Raw genomic sequence first — 17,844 nt, 5'->3', positions numbered from 1 at the left:
TATTTTGATACGTTTAACACTTTTTTTGACATGATTCCTTATGTGCTCTTAAATAGTTTTGATGTCTTCACTATTATTCTACAATTTAGAAAACAGTAAAAATGAAGAAAAACCGTTGAATGAGTAGGTGTGTCCGACTTTTGACTGGTACTGTATATCAATCAAATCTATTTATAAAGCCCTTCTTACATCAGCTGATTTCACAAAGTGCTGTACAGAAACCCAGCCTAAAACCCCAAACAGCAAGCAATGCAGGTGTAGAAGCACGGTGGCTTAGAAAAACTCCCTTGAAAGGCCAGAACCTAGGAAGAAACCAAGAGAGGAACCAGGCTGTGAGAGGTGGCCAGTCCTCTTCTGGCTGTGCCGGGTAGAGATTATAATAGAACATGGCCAAGATGTTCAAATGTTCATAGATGACCAGCAGGGTCAAATAATAATAATCATAGTGGTTGTCAAGGGTGCAACAGGTCAGCACCTCAGGAGGAAATGTCAGTTGGCTTTTGATAGCCGATCATTCAGAGTATCTCTACCGCTCCTGCAGTCTCCAGAGAGTTGAAAACAGCAGGTCTGGGACAGGTAGCACGTATATACAGTACATTCAGAAAGTAATCAGACCCCTTGACTTTTTCCACATTTTGTTACGTTACAGCCTTATTCAAAAATGTTCCTCATCAATCTACACACAATACCCCTAATGACTAAGTGAAAACAGAAATTTTTGCAAATGTATAAAAAAATAGAAATACATTATTTACATAAGTATTCAGCCCCTTTGCTATGAGACTAGATACAGGTCTCAGGTACAGTTGAAGTCGGAGGTTTACATTCACCTTAGCCAAATACATTTAAACTCAGTTTTCACAATTCCTGTCATTTAATGCAAGTAAAATGTCCCTGTTTTAGGTAAGTTAGAACTCCACTTTATTTTAAGAATGTGAAATGTCAGAATAATATTAGAGAGTCTGATTTATTTCAGCTTTTATTTCTTTCATCACATTCCCAGTGGGTTAGAAGTTTACATACGCTAAATTAGTATTTGGTAGCATTGTCTTTAAATTTATTAACTTGGGTCAAACGTTTTGGGTAGCCTTCCACAAGCTTCCCACAATAAGTTGGGTGATTATTGGCCCATTCCTCCTGATAGAGCTGGTGTAACTGAGTCAGGTTTGTAGGTCACTTTGCTCGCACACGCTTTTTCAGTTCTGCCCACACATTTTCGATAGGATTGAGGTCATGGCTTTGTGATGGCCACTCCAATACCTTGATTTTGTTGTCCTTAAGCCATTTTGCCACAACTTTGGTAGTATGCTTGGCGTCATTGTCCATTTGGAAGACCCATTTGCGACCAAGCTTTAACTTCCTGACTGATGTCTTGAGATGTTGCTTCAATATATCCACATAATTTTGCTCCTCATGATGCCATCTATTTTGTGAAGTGCACCAGTCCCTACAGCAGCAAAGCACCCCCACAACATGATGCTGCCACCCCCATGCTTCACGGTTGGGATGGTGTCCTTTGGCTTGCAAGCCTCCCCCTTTTTCCTCCAAACATAACACTGGTCATTATGGCCAAACAGTTCTATTTTTGTTTCATCAGACCAGAGGACATTTATCCAAAAAGTACAATCTTAGTCCCCATTGTGCAGTTGCAAACTTTTCTATGGCGGTTTTGGAGCAGTGGCTTCTTACTTTCTGAGCGACCTTTCAGGTTATGTTGACATAGGACTCGTTTTACTGTGGATATAGATACTTTTGTGCCTGTTTCCTCCAGCATCTTCACAAAGTCCTTTGCTGTTGTTCTGGGATTGATTTGCACTTTTCACACCAAAGTACGTTCATCTCTAGGAGACAGAACGCATCTCCTTCCTGAGCGGTATGACGGCTACATGGTCCCATGGTGTTTATACGTGGTACCTTCAGGCATTTGGAAATTGCTCCCAAGGATGAACCGGACTTGTGGAGGTCTACAATTTTTTTTCTGACGTCTTGACTGATTTCTTTTGATTTCCCCATGATGTCAAGCAAAGAGGCACTGAGTTTGAAGGTAGGCCTTGAAATACATCCACAGGTCCACCTCCAATTGACTCAAATGATGTCAATTAGCCAATCAGAAGCTTCTAAAGCCATGACATAATTTTCTGGAATTTTTTAAGCTGTTTAAAGGCACAACCAATTTAGTGTATGTAAACATTTGACCTACTGGAATTGTGATACAGTGAATTATAAGTGAAATAATCTGTCTGTAAACAATTGCTGGAAAAATTACTTGTCATTCACAAAGTAGATGTCCAAAACCGACTTGCCAAAACCATAGTTTGTAAACAAGAAATTTGTGGAGTGGTTGAAAAACGAGTTTTAATGACTCCAATCTAAACTACCGACTTCAACTGTATATCCTGTTTCCCTTGATCATCCTTTAAATGTTCCTACAACTTGATTGGAGTCCACCTGTCATTATTTCAATTGATTGGACATGATTTGAAAAGGCACACACCTGTCTGTATAAAGTCCCACAGTTGACAGTGCATGTCAGAGAAAAAACCACGCCGTGAGTTCGAAGGAATTGTCCGTAGAGCTCAAAGACAGGATTGTGTTGCGGCACAGATCTGGGGAAGGGTACCAAAACATTTCTGCAGCATTGAAGGTCCCAAAGAACACAGTGGACTCCATCATTCTTAAATGGAAGAAGTTTGAAACCACCAAGACTCTTCCTAGAGCTGGCTGCCCAGCCAAACTGAGAAATCGGGGGAGTTGACCAAGAATCTGATGGTCACTCTGACAGAGCTCCAGAGATCCTCTTTGGAGATGGGAGAACCTTCCAGGAGGACAACCTTCTCCGCAGCACTCCACTAATCAGGCTGTTTATGGAAGAGTGGCCAGAGGGAAGGCACTCCTCATCAAAGGCACATGAGTTTGGAGTTTACCAAAAGGCACCTAAAGGACTCTCAGACCTTGAGAAACAGGATTCTCTGGTCTGATTAAACCAGATTGAACTCTTTATCCTGAATGCCAAGTGTCACGTCTGGAGGAAACCTGGCACCATCCCTATGGTGAAGCATTGGTGTGGCAGCATCATGCAGTGGGGATGTTTTTCTGCGGCAGGGACTGGGAGACTAGTCAGGATCGAAGAAAATATGAATGGAGCAAAGTACAGAGAGATCCTTCATGAAAACCTGCTCCAGAGCGCTCAGGACCTCAGACTGGGGTTAAGGTTCACCTTCCGACAGGACAACAAACCTAAGAACACAGCCAAGACAACATAAGGCTTTGGGAGAAGTCTCTGAATGTCCTTGAGTGGCCCAGCCTGAAATTAGCTGTGCAGCGATGCTCCCCATCCAACCTGACAGAGCTTGAGAGGATCTGCAGAGAAGAATGGGAGAAACTCCTCAAATACAGGTGTGTCAAGCTTTTGGCGTCATAACCAAGAAGACTTGAGGCTGTAATCGCTGTCAAAGGTGCATCAAAAAAAGTACTGATTAAAGGGTCTGAATACTTATGTAAATGTCATATTTCAACTTTTTATATTTATAAATTTGCAAACATTTCTAAAAACAGTTTTTACTTTGTCAGTATGGGGTATTGTGTGTAAATTGATGAGTATTTAATACATTTTCGAATAAGGCTATAATGTAACTAAATGTGCAAAAAGTCATGGGGTCTGAATACTTTCCGAAGAAATTGTATACAGATGTGATTGTGTCTTTATCTCTTCTCTGTTTATCAAAGACCAAACAGTAGATGGCAGTAATGCACCTCAGAGAGAGAGAGGGAATGCGAGAGAGAAGAGAGGAAGAGGTGGATAGCTGGAGATAAGTTAGGTTAGGAGAGCATGTCATACTGTATGATTGAACAAGTTAACATATGGAGAGAGATGGAATGAAAGAGTGAGATTAGAGAGATGTATGGCTGTACAGTGTAGGGTATGGATATTGAGATGTGGGAAGCAGCTGAGACACTCATGGTGGTTATGTTTGAAGTTAAATTATTGTGGATGGATTCTATCTACTTCTCTATTCACTTTCAGCTGGGGCCTCTAGATAGATGGGCATTTACAAATACACTTAATGAGACAATAGCTAGTGCTTGACTTGGACTGAAATAAGTGCCGGTACTCATTTTGGGTGCCAGTACTGTTTTAACATTAGGTGCAGGAGCTCCACAAGACTTGTTTAGCTAATATTCTATAAGAGGAACAGGTGCTCCACAATACTTTTTAGCTAATATTCTATAAGAGGAACAGGAGCTCAAGCAGTAAAAAAATTAAAAGTGAGGTGCCGGTACTGCCCAAGTCAAGCACTGACAGTAGCAACTCTTATTTGCATTTGAGTAGGAATACAATAGCTTTTTTTTATTGCAATAATGAATAGAATATGTACAGTACCAGTCAAATGTTTGGACACACCTACTCATTCAAGGGTTTATTATTACTCTTTTCTACATTGTAAAAAAAGTCTTAAACAAATCAAAATGTGTTTTAGATTTTAGATTCTTCAAAGCAGCCACCCTTTTTTCCTTGATGACAGGTTTGCACACTCTTGGCATTCCCTCAATCAGCTTCACCTGGAACAGTCTTGAAGGAGTTGTCACATATGCTGAGCATTTGTTGGCTGCTTTTCCTTCACTCTGCGGTCCAACACATCCCAAACCATCTCAATTTGGTTGAGGTTGGGTGATTGTGGAGGCCATGTCATCTGATGCAGCAATCCATCACTCTCCTTCTTTGTCAAATAGCCCTCACAAATATCAAATTTGGACTCCTCAGACCAAAAGACAGATTTCCACTGGTCTAATGCCCATTGCATGTGTTTCTTGGCTCAAGGAAGTCTCTTCTTATTACTGGTGTCCATTAGTCGTGGTTTCTTTGCAGCAATTCGACCATGATTGCCTGATTCAGACAGTCTCTTCTGAACAGTTGATGTTGAGATGTGTCTGTTACTTGAATTCTGTGAAGCATTTATTTGAGGTGAATTTCTACGGCTGGTAACTCCAATGAACTTATCCTCTGCACTAGAGGTAACAGTGCATCTCACAAAGACAAGGCAGTTGAAACCAAAAATCACAAATTTGGACTCCTCAGACCAAACAACAGATTTCCACTGGTCTAATGTCCGTTGCTCGTGTTTCTTGGCCCAAGCAAGTCTCTTTATTATTGGTGTCTTTTAGTAATGGTTTCTTTGCGGCAATTTGACCATGATGGCCTGATTCACACAGTCTCCTCTGAACAGTTGATGTTGAGATGTCTTTTGCTTGAACTCTGTGAAGCATTTATTTGAGCTGACATTTCTGAGGCTGGTAACTCTAATGAACATCCTCTGCAGCAGAGGTAACTCTGGGTCTTCCTTTCCTGTGGTTGTCATCATGAGAGACAGTTTCATTATAGAGCTTGATGGTTTTTGAGACTGCACTTAAAGAAACATTCAGTTCTTGAAATTTTCCGTATTGACTGACATTCATGTCTTAAAGTAATGATGGGTTGTTGTTTCTCCTTGCTTATTTGAGGTGTTTTTGCCATAATATGGACTTTGTATTTGACCAAATAGGGCGTTGTTCATTATACCATCCCTACCTTGTCACAACAACTGATTGGCTCAAACGCATTAAGAAGGAAAGAAATTCCACAAATTATTAACTTGCAACAAGACACACCTGTTAATAATAGAAATGCATTCCAGGTGACTACCTCATGAAACTGGTTGAGAGAATGACAAGAGTGTGCAAAGCTGTCATCAAGGCAAAGGATGGCTACTTTGGAGAATCTCCTATATAAAATATATTTGTATTTGTTTAAAAAATGTTTGGTTACTACATGATTCCATATGTGTTATTTCATAGTTTTGGTGTCTTTACTATTATTCTACAAAGTACAAAATAGTTTAAAAAAAAGAAGACCCTTGAATGAGTATGTTTGTCCAAACTTTTGAATGGTACAGTACATGCATTCGTTAGACAATGGGAAAATAATTGAAGAATGCTTTGAACTGTCATACATCTCTCTAAATACATTATCATAGCCTACACACCACTGTCTTTTTTTAGTGTTTACGAAATTAAGCAATATGATATTAGCAGAGCCTGGAAAAGAACATGAAGGGCCGCCATGTTTTCAGTGCAGCCTCCTGCACCATGATTGACTCATTCTCTTCGAAATCATCACCATTAACTGCCTGTGTACTTATTTGAGTAAATGCACCATAAACACCACCATAAATGACTTTCAAAAACATCCTGTGCATATGAAGTGCGTACAACACATACTTTGCTGGTGGATAGTCTGTAGTGTTGAGAAGAACATGGTCATGTTTGAATTATCATTTACATAGGAAATGTATGCAACCACACCTTGACCTGACATATAGTGGTTAGTTGTAGCCGACATCTATGTCTGGATGGATACAATTGATGGCATCTTTAAAAAATGAACCATCCTATGTTAGATCTGTAAGGTGATTAATGATTGTGTAACTTTGAGTTATGAATGCATAACCATTGGCCATTGCCACAGAGTGTCAATGTCACGGACACCCATGACATTTCAGAGATACTGACGGCTGCTCCACGGTGAGACAATACAGCTGCCTACAGCTGGGTCATTTATGCTCGTGTGCTTATCTTCATATTGACATACTTAAAGGGACGGTTTGTGTGATCAAACCCACAATACATGTTTAAACCCACCTACAGACCTCGAAAGTTTGGGCTATTTTGGTCATCTGATGGTAGACTCATTTGCTCATGATTTTATTTTGAATTTATTTTATCAATACGGTATCATGTCTGCCTTTCCCATGAGTGAGAGACTCAGAACATCAGCAGCTCTTCCCTCATCAAACATGCAAAGCAACGGGAGATGCTCTTGAACAACAATGCAGCAATGTTGAGCAATGCAACAACAATACACACATAGTCCAAAAGCAACAAAAAATATAAAAATAACAGAAATATATCCGAACGAGCAATGTCAGAGTCCTGAATAGAAATATGTATCTAAATTGTGTGTGTATAGACAATATGGACAATGTATGAATAAAACAAGTTGTGTACAGCAGTACCTATACAGGATGAGCCATGACTAAAATACAGTATATACATATCTCCCCAGCCCCAGTGTGTTTGGCTTTCTATTCAGCCCTGGTAATGGGTGGGTGGAAGGAGAGCCTTCTGGCGTTTCCACTTTCCCCACATTAGCGCTGAGCCTCCCATCCTAATGACAGAGCAGGCATGATTGGAATCCTACAGGCTGTTATGATAGGAACGAGAGTATGTCCTCGCTGAATATTCTTGCTGGCGATGGCTGACTCTCCTTCACAAGGCCCCCCCTCTTCATCCCTAAAAGTCATTTCTGATATAGCGCCTGATATAGCTCACTCTCCTGTACTTTTCTATACAGAAAAATATTTGGGCTTGTAGGGAGGGAGGCTGAATACCCTCTCACGTACACGCACTCCAAAGACGAGCAAGAGCCATACAGGAGGAGATTAAGAGACAAAGCAAGGCGTGTGACACGACACCGAGGGGAGAGTAGAAGCGGTACACTGAATATAGCGCATTGTGTCGCCCATAGAGCGACCGTTGCGAGAAGATTAGCAGGAAGATGAGTCAGAAGCACACATATTCAGCTTCTCAATTCGTCATGAATTAGGCTGATGTGGCTCTGTTCAGTGGTCTGGTTCATGATGCAAATTAGTGCAAAAACAATGCAAATTAGTGCTGACGGATGTGTAATGTTCTCTGTGCTCATGTGCTGAGCTCCAAAAGCTTGCCAGTTCCCAACATGATACTCACATGAACCACTGCCTGTTCACCCCGCTACCGGCCGGAAGGCGAGGTCAGTACAGGTGCATCAAAGTTGGGACCGAGAGACTGAAGAATAGCTTCTATCTCAAGGCCATCAGACTGTTAAACAGCCGTCACTAACACAGAGAGGCTGCTGCCTACATGCAGACTTGAAATCATTGGTCACCTTAATAAATAGATCACTAGTCAGTTTAATAATGTCACTTTAATAAAGTTTTCACGTCTTGATTACTCTTCCCATACGTATATACTGTATTTTTATACCATCTTTTGCATCTTGCCTATGCTGCTCGGTCTTCGCTCATCCATATATTTTTATGTTTATGTTCTTGTTCCATCCCTTTACTTAGATTTGTATGTATTAGGCAGTTGTTGTGGGATTGTTAGATTACTTGTTAGATGTTACCGTACTGTCGGAACTAGAAGCACAAGCATTTTGCTACACTCGCGATAACATCTGCTAGCCATGTGTATGTGACCAATGCAATTTGATTTGATTTGACTTGGTACTTGCAGGAAGCTGAGAGAGAAAAAAACCTGTTGCTAAAAAAGCATGCCGCATCTGTCAACAGTCAGCATTACACAGCAGTGCTGGGACTCAATCACAGTGGGGAAGACAGGTCCGCAATGAAACGGCACAGATGCTCCGATGACCTTAGCCAACCTTGTTTGATACCCTGAGCAAAGATTTAATTAGCGCTAAAACAAACACTCCAAGGGACCAAACGGTCGGAATATATAAAGTGGCCTGTGCTGTAAATCGCATCCCAGCAGTTTGACATTGAACAGTTCAGGAGGCCCGTGGAGAAACTCACCCATCATGTCATGTTAGCACACAACTCCTGCTCAGACATGGCGTGGCGCTAGCATTTTACTCACTTCAACGGCGGAGTGCTAGCGCTCTGCTAATATTCAGCATGCAGCAGCTCACATAGCAGTCTGCTATCACACCCAGACACAACTTCTGCTGGTGCTGGATCTGCGTGTGGACTAGGTGAATTATAATATAACAGTTCTCAAGGAGGATTAGAGAGAGACCAAGTGAGGATCTATAAAGCCTTGGCTTCAGTCCTCCACATTTCTGAAATGAAATCGATATACCAATGATTGGATAGGTTCAAGATGTCTAGTCTGCTTTTCAAGAGATGAATCTCCCAGACACTCCATTGTTCTCCCATCTCCCTATTTAGAATCACTCCAGTGGTATGTAAGTGGCTAAATCTTAATGGTTGGGAAGTGTGTGTGGGTGACTTTGGGTAATGGCCATGGCCATCTGTGAAGGGGTACGATTGTGGGGGAGGTGGAAGAGCCGGACGGGAGTCCGACTGACTTGGCTAGTCTCTCTCTGGGTTTCCCCCAAGCAGATGGATCTGATGATGGGGATTTTGGACACCTTCAGGTGGGATCCATCTCCGTATCTCCCTGACAGAGTTGTGAATCAGTGGGATGTTTCCACTCACTCTGAACAGAACAATGTGTTAAAGCTGAAAGCCAAACAAACATCCCTGCCAACACCAACCCCCAGGTTCAACCGAACCCCTACTCCCCTAACACACGCCTGCCAACATGACAAACTCTTTCCGAGCTGGTCCCTCCCACGGCCCCAACACTAGAAACTTACAGTTGCAGAGCAGCAAACAAACATCACACAGGCTGGTTTAGTCATATATATATTTAAGTACAGAATATCTTCAAAAGGAAAATGTTAACAGTTTTACATGGTCGGTAAATGTGGCAGGGGAGAGTTAGCACTCATTTCATTATGTATGTGTAAAATAAAATCTGAAAATAATAAATTGACTTTTGTGCCAATGGAGTGCTTCAACCAAATCAATCAAATACAGAAAATTAAGTTAGTCTTCTAACAGGCTGACTACACCACTCGCGTCCCACATTGCTCATGCACGCCAAAGAGCATCTGCGTTGTCAAGGGCTAAAATAGAAGTCAGTTCTATTTGTGACGCAGATTGCGTTGCAAGTCCTGCCTCTCCCAACTCCTCATTGGTTTATAGAAGCAGGTACCCATGTGCCATCTCCTCATTGGTTATACCCACGTGGGTGACTGAAAGAAGAACAAGGTCAGTGGCGGCAATGCACCTAATCTATCTAAGTTGCCAATCGCGATATGAAGTCTAGAGAAGAAAAAGCCTAGAAGGAGGAGAGATGACTAGAAACGATTCGGTTGACCATTACATTTATGAATTAATTGTCGGAGTAGAGGACCTTGTGCATTTCAAGTAAAATAACAACTCAATGTTTATATCCGAGGACAAATTAGCTAGCAACAGCAAGCTAGCTAAATAGGAATAATTAGCTAGCAAGTGCAAGCTAGCTAGCTAAATTGCTATAAATGTTTAATGTTTTTTGACCTGTTCCCAAATTAATGTAATTGGTTCAGAGTTTGTTTTGTTATTTTAACCTGCGTGTCACGTTCACATTTGGTGTGGGGGGACAAAATAAATGTGTGCACGATGGCGCACGATGGCGCACGATGGTGCACGCGCCCAGATGGTTTGGGTTCTGTGTTAGAAACCTTTAATTTACACTGAGCCAACCGAGAGAGGAAAGACAAAAAGAGATGACTTCATTTACGTTAAAAAAAAATATATATTTGGCTCATAAATTACTTACCCACTAGGCACCGATGCTATTTCAACATCTAGTTTATTTACATTTGATTGAGTTGTCAACTAACTTGAATTCAAAGTATTACATTTAACCATCTTATTGGAGTTAGGGTAAAAAATAAACAAAATAAATACAACAAATCCAGAAATTCCTTTACGTTGATTACTTTTTGCTAATCTAAATCAGTTTCCACGTTGATTCAACATCATCACATTGGATTTTATTTGTTGAAATGACATGGAAACATAGTTGACTCAACCAGTTTATTGTGCAGTGGGTAATGTCCAGCATTAGTGACAGATCTAGCCAACTGCCATTGTCATTCATCCCAACTCAATGGTTTGAATATGGCACCTCCTGCTGGCCAATGGAGGGCATCACTAGTTACAATAATCTCGCTTGTGTAAGCTAAGCATAACTATTTCCGTCTTTCACAAAGATTTGTGGATATTCTTCCTTCCCCCTTCAAGTCCCTTGAACAGGTGCTTGAACATGAGAAGCTGACCATATTTTGTGTGGCCTGTCATGTTCTGTTGACAGTAGGACAGCGAAGAAGTGAAACCTCAGTGAGTAAGGCTACCACATCCCAATGATTCCCTACTGGTATTGATTGAGTCTTGTAGCCTTTTATCTGCCAGATTTAACCTGTTAATATTGAGTCTCCCAGTGGGTATTTCCCATATAGTCAATGCATACAGTCAACACACACACACACACACACGTCTGTGTGTGTGTGCGTGCGTGCACACGTTCAAATGTTATTTTTATGCCCAAAATAAACGTAGAAACGGGCAGCTGAAATGTCATCATACATTCAACTCAAACCACACAAAAGTAATGAATCCAAGAATGGTACTTTAGAAATCCGACTCACAATAACCTTGTTCTTTCAGGGCATTAAACTAATCTGGATACAAGGTTGAAGTGTTCACTGCTGTAGTCAAGGCCTGTGCTGGGAGAACAGAACATTGTATGGGGAAATGATCTGGGCCAGCTTAGTCTAAGACATTCAATTAATACTTCATGCCATTATAGAGAGGGCAAGGTGCCCCCTATTAAATGCCCACCCTTGCCACTCTATGAGCACTTCAGGATTACAGAGAGGGGCCAGCCACGGCCATAGTTTCTGCACTTGCATCTATGCATGTCTTCATAACCTCTGTGATGGCCCTGTTTGGCCCTGCGTGGACACGCAGTACAGACGGCCTACAGCAGGGCAGAGACCATTAGCCGCAAGGTCTCACACTCCAAATCCAGAAGGTCATTGGCAGGGAGACGCAGGCCGGATCTCGGCACGGATTATCCCAACCATTTTAATTAGAGGCAGGGGTTGAAGTAGGGCAGGGGCTAAATGCCTGTGAGTCTCTGGTTGGCCTGTGCAATGTGAAATATGGGCTCTCTCTGCCCAGCCTGTGATGGGTATTATTGTAGCATGTCAGATGAATAAGGATTCCATTTCTGGCCTGTAAATTGCAGTTTCACTATATCAGATAACAGTGGAGGAACATTAACTACACGCGATAAAGCGTCTGCATGAATAACATTGATGAGTAGTCTTGTATATCCTCTACGAGGTCTTTTCGGGTTGAAGAGGAATGAGGTGATAATGTATTGGATTGTACTTTCAGGTAATATATTGTTTTTCTTTCTGTCCTCAAAAAGTAAATGACTGTTTGGGAAACACAACTTGTCCTCTGTCAAGGCAATGTTATTGTTCTGAGACAAGCGCCTGAAGATGTTTGTGTTTACCTTCAGGATTTGGACATTGTGACGCTGGCGTTTGTTTGGTTTATTGTTGGACTTGTCACATCCCGAAACTTACTGGTGAGCTGCAGTGTCAAAGCCATGAAATCGTGTCATTGTCTCCTGCGAGGGAGAATTCCCTATCAATGTGTTGTTTGTTACTTTTTCTGTGAAAACACATCTTATTTTTGGTAGTACTTTGTACTGAAGTGTATATCAGGGTACCAGATACAACTGCAGGTAAATAGCAATTCTAGAAGATCTTTGGAAGAAGACTTATTTCAACAGAATTCCATCAGGTTTCAAATAACATATAGGGTAGGTGTAATTTTCTTTCTCTCTGTTGTTAGAAACGACCCCGGAATCATATTATGTTACGGTACATTGCTAAACCATATGCTTTACTTCCAAATGTTAATAAGCCAACAGTGCATTGCAAAATATTAACCGATACACTTGTGTGAGGTACCACCTCTTATCACACATGCTCCTTTTAACTCTGTCTTGCATGAGAGACTTGCGGAGTGGAAAGTGGTCACTCTGGCAGACTGTCATCATCTCTGTCCTCTTGAGCATTTGATATTAGTTGGCTACGCTGCCTCACAAATTCCTAATTCAAGGTTGACCGAAGCTAATTTAAGTCATCTCTGGCAGTGTCATTCCTTCTGATGCTTCATCTGTGGGAGCTGTGAGGAGTGGTGCGTGTCAGTACATTATGATAGCGTGAATTACAGCCACGATGCCACCAACAGTCTCCCAACTCCGGCTGTGCTCCACAGTGGCATTTTGCTGACATTGTCCTGGCAGGTGTGAGCAACAAAGAGTCCTAAAAGTAATGTGATAAGATAGCAGGGGCCATTGACATAACAACAGATTTATTCAGGGAATAAGGCTGCCTTTGCTGATTGACTTTGGGCAGGGGATGGGGATATCGCCAATACTGGTTTGGTTGGACACAAGACACTCTCCATTTCCTAATGCATTCTGGGATGTAATCTCAGCCATATACTAGGAGTGTTAGCAGCTGGCAGGAAAATGTTGATGAGATGTGATTGAATGGATTTAGTTAATGATGTGATTCATTATACATTCATTATTCCCTGATTGTGACTGTTTTTTATTTTATTGATAATCAATGCATATGATGGCACTATAGGGAAATAACTATGAGCATATAATTGTAACTGAAGTGGTTGATGGTAGTTTGTTGCCTTCTGGGCTCGGCAGAGTCCCAACCAAACAAGCCTTGGTAGACTACAAACAGAGGGACAGTAAACCACATACACTGTTCCCCCGTTTCACCAAAGGGGCCTATCATCAATGTTATGACCATTTACAACAGACACACAGCTACAACACGCCAAGACGTCTCTGTTTTTTGGCACCAAGAGAGAACTATAATCATCATCTGTATAGAGAGAGAGGGACAGACAGAAAGAGATACAGAGAGAGAGAGAGAGAGAGAGATGTGTGACGGGAGAGATTGACCACCACTACTCATTCCTTATGCCTGACTAAAAGCAAGAGTCGTGGGCTTTGAAAATAATCGATTCGAAACGCTCAGGCATAAAATGGAAGGCTGCAGGACAAAGGCGATTTTCGTAACATGGCCACAGAGAGAAAACGTTTGTTGCCTCTGCTGCTTGGGTGACCCCTTAGTGCCCATGGCAACTCATCCATAACTTCCAGCTGTCAACCATGAAATTGAGTAAAAGTAACAGAATTTTTAAATGCACCTTAGCATTTCTGCTTAGCCAGTCTTATTTACTGGTGTGCACACCTCAAATGCATTCTCCTACAGATCTTGAGCACAGCTGACAAGTCTCAGGGATGACCATATGATAATTATGTTGTCAGGCATGTGTTGTAAATCGATTTAGTCTCAATCAATCAATTTAAAATGATTTGAAGCACTGGACATCAAATGGCCTATCTGATTCCACGCTTCAAGATTGCTTCGATCACGTGGATTGGGATTGTGTTCCGCATTGCGTGAAACAACAACATTGACGAATACGCTGATTTGGTGAGCGAGTTTATTAGCAAGTGCATCGGCGATGTCGTACCCACAGCGACTATTAAAACATTCCCAAACCAGAAACCGTGGACTGATGGCAGCATTCGCACGAAACTGAAAGTGCACCAGGGCAAGGTGACCGGAAACATGACAGGATACAAACAGTGTAGCTATTCCCTTCGCAAGGCAATGAAACAAGCTAAGCATCAGTATAGAGAAAAAGTAGAGTCGTAATTCAACGGCTCAGGCACATGAGGTATGTGGCAGGGTCTACAGTCAATCACGAATTACAAAAGGAAAACCAGCCGAGTCGCGGACCAGGATGTCTTGCTCCCAGACAGACTAAACAACTTATTTGCTCGCTTTGAGGACAATACAGTGCCCCTGACACGGCCCGCTACCAAAATCTGCGTACTCTCCTTCACTGCAGCCGATATGAGTAAAACATTTAAACTTGTTAACCCTCGCAAGGCTGCAGGCCCAGATGGCATCCCCAGCCACGTCCTCAGAGCATGCGCAGTCCAGCTGGCTGGTGTGTTTATGGACATAGTCAATCAATCCTTATCCCAGTCTACTGTTCCCACATGCTTCAAGAGGGCCACCATTGTTCCTGTTCCCAAGAAAGCTAAGGTAACTGAGCTAAATGACTACCGCCCCGTAGCACTCACTTCCGTCATCATGAAGTGCTTTGAGAGACTAGTCAAGGACCATATCACCTCCACCCTACCTGACACCCTAGACCCACTCCAATTTGCTTACCGACCCAATAGGTCCACAGACGATGCAATCGCAACCGCATTGCATACTGCCCTAACCCATCTGGACAAGAGGAATACCTATGTGAGAATGCTGTTCATCGCCTACAGCTCAGCATTTAAAACCATAGTGCCCTCCAAACTCGTCAACAAGCTCGAGACCCCGGGTCTCGACCCCGCCCTGTGCAACTGGGTACTGGACTTCCTGACGGGCCGACCCCAGGTAGTGAGGGTAGGTAACAACATCTCCAACCCGCTGATCCTCAACACTGGGGCCTCACAAGGGTGCGTTCTGAGCCCTCTCCTGTACTCCCTGTTCACCCACGACTGCATGGCCATGCATGCCTCCAACTCAATCATCAAGTTTGCAGACGACACTACAGTGGTGGGCTTGATTACCAACAATGACGAGACGGCCTACAGGGAGGAGGTGAGGGCCCTCGGAGTGTGGTGTCAGGAAAATAACCTCACACTCAACGTTAACAAAACAAAGGAGATGATTGTGGACTTCAGGAAACAGCAGAGAGAGGACCCCCCTATCCACATCGATGGGACGGTAGTGGAGAGGGTAGTAAGTTTTAAGTTCCTCAGGGCACACATCACGGACAAACTGAATTGGTCCACCCACACAGACAGCGTGGTGAAGAAGGCGCAGCAGCGCCTCTTCAACCTCAGGAGGCTGAAGAAAATCGGCTTGTCACCAAAAGCACTCACACAGAGAGCATCCGGTCGGGCTGTATCACCACCTGGTACGGCAACTGCTCCGCCCACAACCATAAGGCTCTCCAGAGGGTAGTGAGGTCTGCACAACGCATCACTGAGGGCAAACTACCTGTCCTCCAGGACACCTAGACTGCCCGATGTCACAGGAAGGCCATAAAGATCATCAAGGACAACAACCACCCGAGCCACTGCCTGTTCACCCCGCTATCATCCAGAAGGTGAGGTCAGTACAGGTGCATCAATGCAGGGACCGAGAGACTGAAAAACATATTCTATCTCAAGGCCATCAGACTGTTAAACAGCCACCACTAACATTGAGTAGCTCCTGCCAACATACTGACTCAACTACAGCCACTTTAATATCGGAAAAATTGATGTAAAAAATGTATCACTAGCCACTTTAAACAATGCCACTTAACCTTTCTGATCTCCCCATCCCGGATCCGGGATCGTGAATACAGACTCAAGCTCATTACCATAACGCAACGTTAACTATTCATGAAAATCGCAAATGAAATGAAATAAATATGCTAGCTCTCAAGCTTAGCCTTTTGTTAACAACACTGTCATCTCAGATTTTCAAAATATGCTTCTCAACCATTGCAAAACAAGCATTTGTGTAACAGTATTGATGGCTAACGTAGCATTTAGCATTAGCATTCAGCTGGCAACATTTACACAAAAAAACAGAAAAGCATTCAAAAAAATCATTTACCTTTGAAGAACTTCAGATGTTTTCAATGAGGAGACTCTCAGATAGCAAATGTTCAGTTTTTCCTGAAAGATTATTTGTTTAGGACAAATCGCTCCGTTTTCTGCGTCACGTTTAGCTATGAAAAAACCCCTGTATCCAGGATTGTGTAAATCTATCAGCAAGCTCATTAGCATAACACAACGTTAACTATTTATGAAAATCGCAAATGAAATGAAATAAATATGCCATCTCTCAAGCTTAGCCTTTTGTAAACAACACTGTCATCTCAGATTTTCAAAATATGCTTCTCAACCATAGGAAAACAATCATTTGTGTAAAAGTAGCTAGCTAGAGTTAGCATTTCGCGTTAGCATTTAGCGTTAGCATTAGCGTTAGCATCCAGCACGCAACATTAACAAAAACATAAAAGCCTTCAAATAAAATCATTTACCTTTGAAGAACTTCTGATGTTTTCAATGAGGATACTCTCAGTTAGATAGCAGATGCTCAGTTTTTCCAAAAAGATTCCTTGTGTATTAGAAATAGCTCCGTTTTATACATCACATTTGGCTACCAAAAAAAATCCATAAATTCAGTCCTCAAAACGCAAACTTTTTTCCAAATTAACTCCATAATATCGACTGAAAACATGGCAAACGTTGTTTAGAATCAATCATCAAGGTGTTTTTCACATATCTCTTCATTGATACATCGTTCTTGGACACATGCTTTCTCCCCTGAATCAAATGGTAAAGTAGAAGCAGCTGGCAATTGCGCACCGAATTCGACGCAGGACACCAGGCGGACACTTGGAAAATGTAGTCTCTTATGGTCAATCTTCCAATGATATGCCTACAAATACGTCACAATGCTGCTAAGACCTTGGGCGAACGACAGAAAGTGTAGGCTCATTCGTTGCGCAATCACAGCCATATAAGGAGAGAATGGAAAACAGAGCTTCAGAAATTCTGCTAATTCCTGGGTGATGCATCATCTTGGTTTCGCCTGTAGAATGAGTTCTGGGGCACTTACAGACAAAATCTTTGCAGATTCTGAAACTTCAGAGTGTTTTCTTTCCAAAACTGTCAAGAATATGCATAGTCGAGCATCTTTTCGTGACAAAATATCGCGCTTAAAACGGGAACGTTTTTTATCCAAAAATTAAATAGCGCCGCTAGAGCTCTATTAACATAATGTTTACATACCCTACATTACTCATCTCATATGTATATACTGTACTCGACACCATCTACTGCATCTTGCCTATGACATTCTGTACCATCACTCATTCATATATTTTTACGTACATATTCTTCATCCTTTTACACTTGTGTGTATACGGTAGTTGTTGTGAAATTGTTAGGTTAAATTACTCGTTGGTTATTTCTGCGTTGTCGGAATTAGAAGCACAAGCATTTCGCTACATTCGCATTACCATCTGCTAACCATGTGTATGTGACAAATAACGTTTGATATGAGTTTGCCAAATG

The 17,844-nt window shown here is 42.1% G+C and overlaps 1 long non-coding RNA gene across 1 annotated transcript in view; it reads right to left on the bottom strand.

Annotated features, from left to right (window-relative positions):
• The window catches only part of LOC118944106 (uncharacterized), a 56,753-nt gene extending 39,455 nt beyond the window's left edge, over nucleotides 1-17,298 (bottom strand). Inside the window, exons 1-2 of the long non-coding RNA XR_016491293.1 lie at nucleotides 16,806-17,298; nucleotides 16,376-16,437 (exon numbers count right to left, since the gene is read on the bottom strand). This is a non-coding gene — a long non-coding RNA (uncharacterized LOC118944106). The remainder of the gene's footprint in view (nucleotides 1-16,375; nucleotides 16,438-16,805) is intronic.
• Between the last annotated feature and the right edge of the window lie 546 nt (nucleotides 17,299-17,844).

The sequence above is a fragment of the Oncorhynchus mykiss genome, chromosome 24, assembly GCF_057628025.1.
Source record: "Oncorhynchus mykiss isolate SJ-2025 chromosome 24, ASM5762802v1, whole genome shotgun sequence".
In the NCBI taxonomy this organism is placed as follows: Eukaryota; Metazoa; Chordata; class Actinopteri; order Salmoniformes; family Salmonidae; genus Oncorhynchus; species Oncorhynchus mykiss.
Note: the sequence above shows the minus strand (reverse complement) of the source record. Positions and strands in the feature narration are given on the sequence as shown.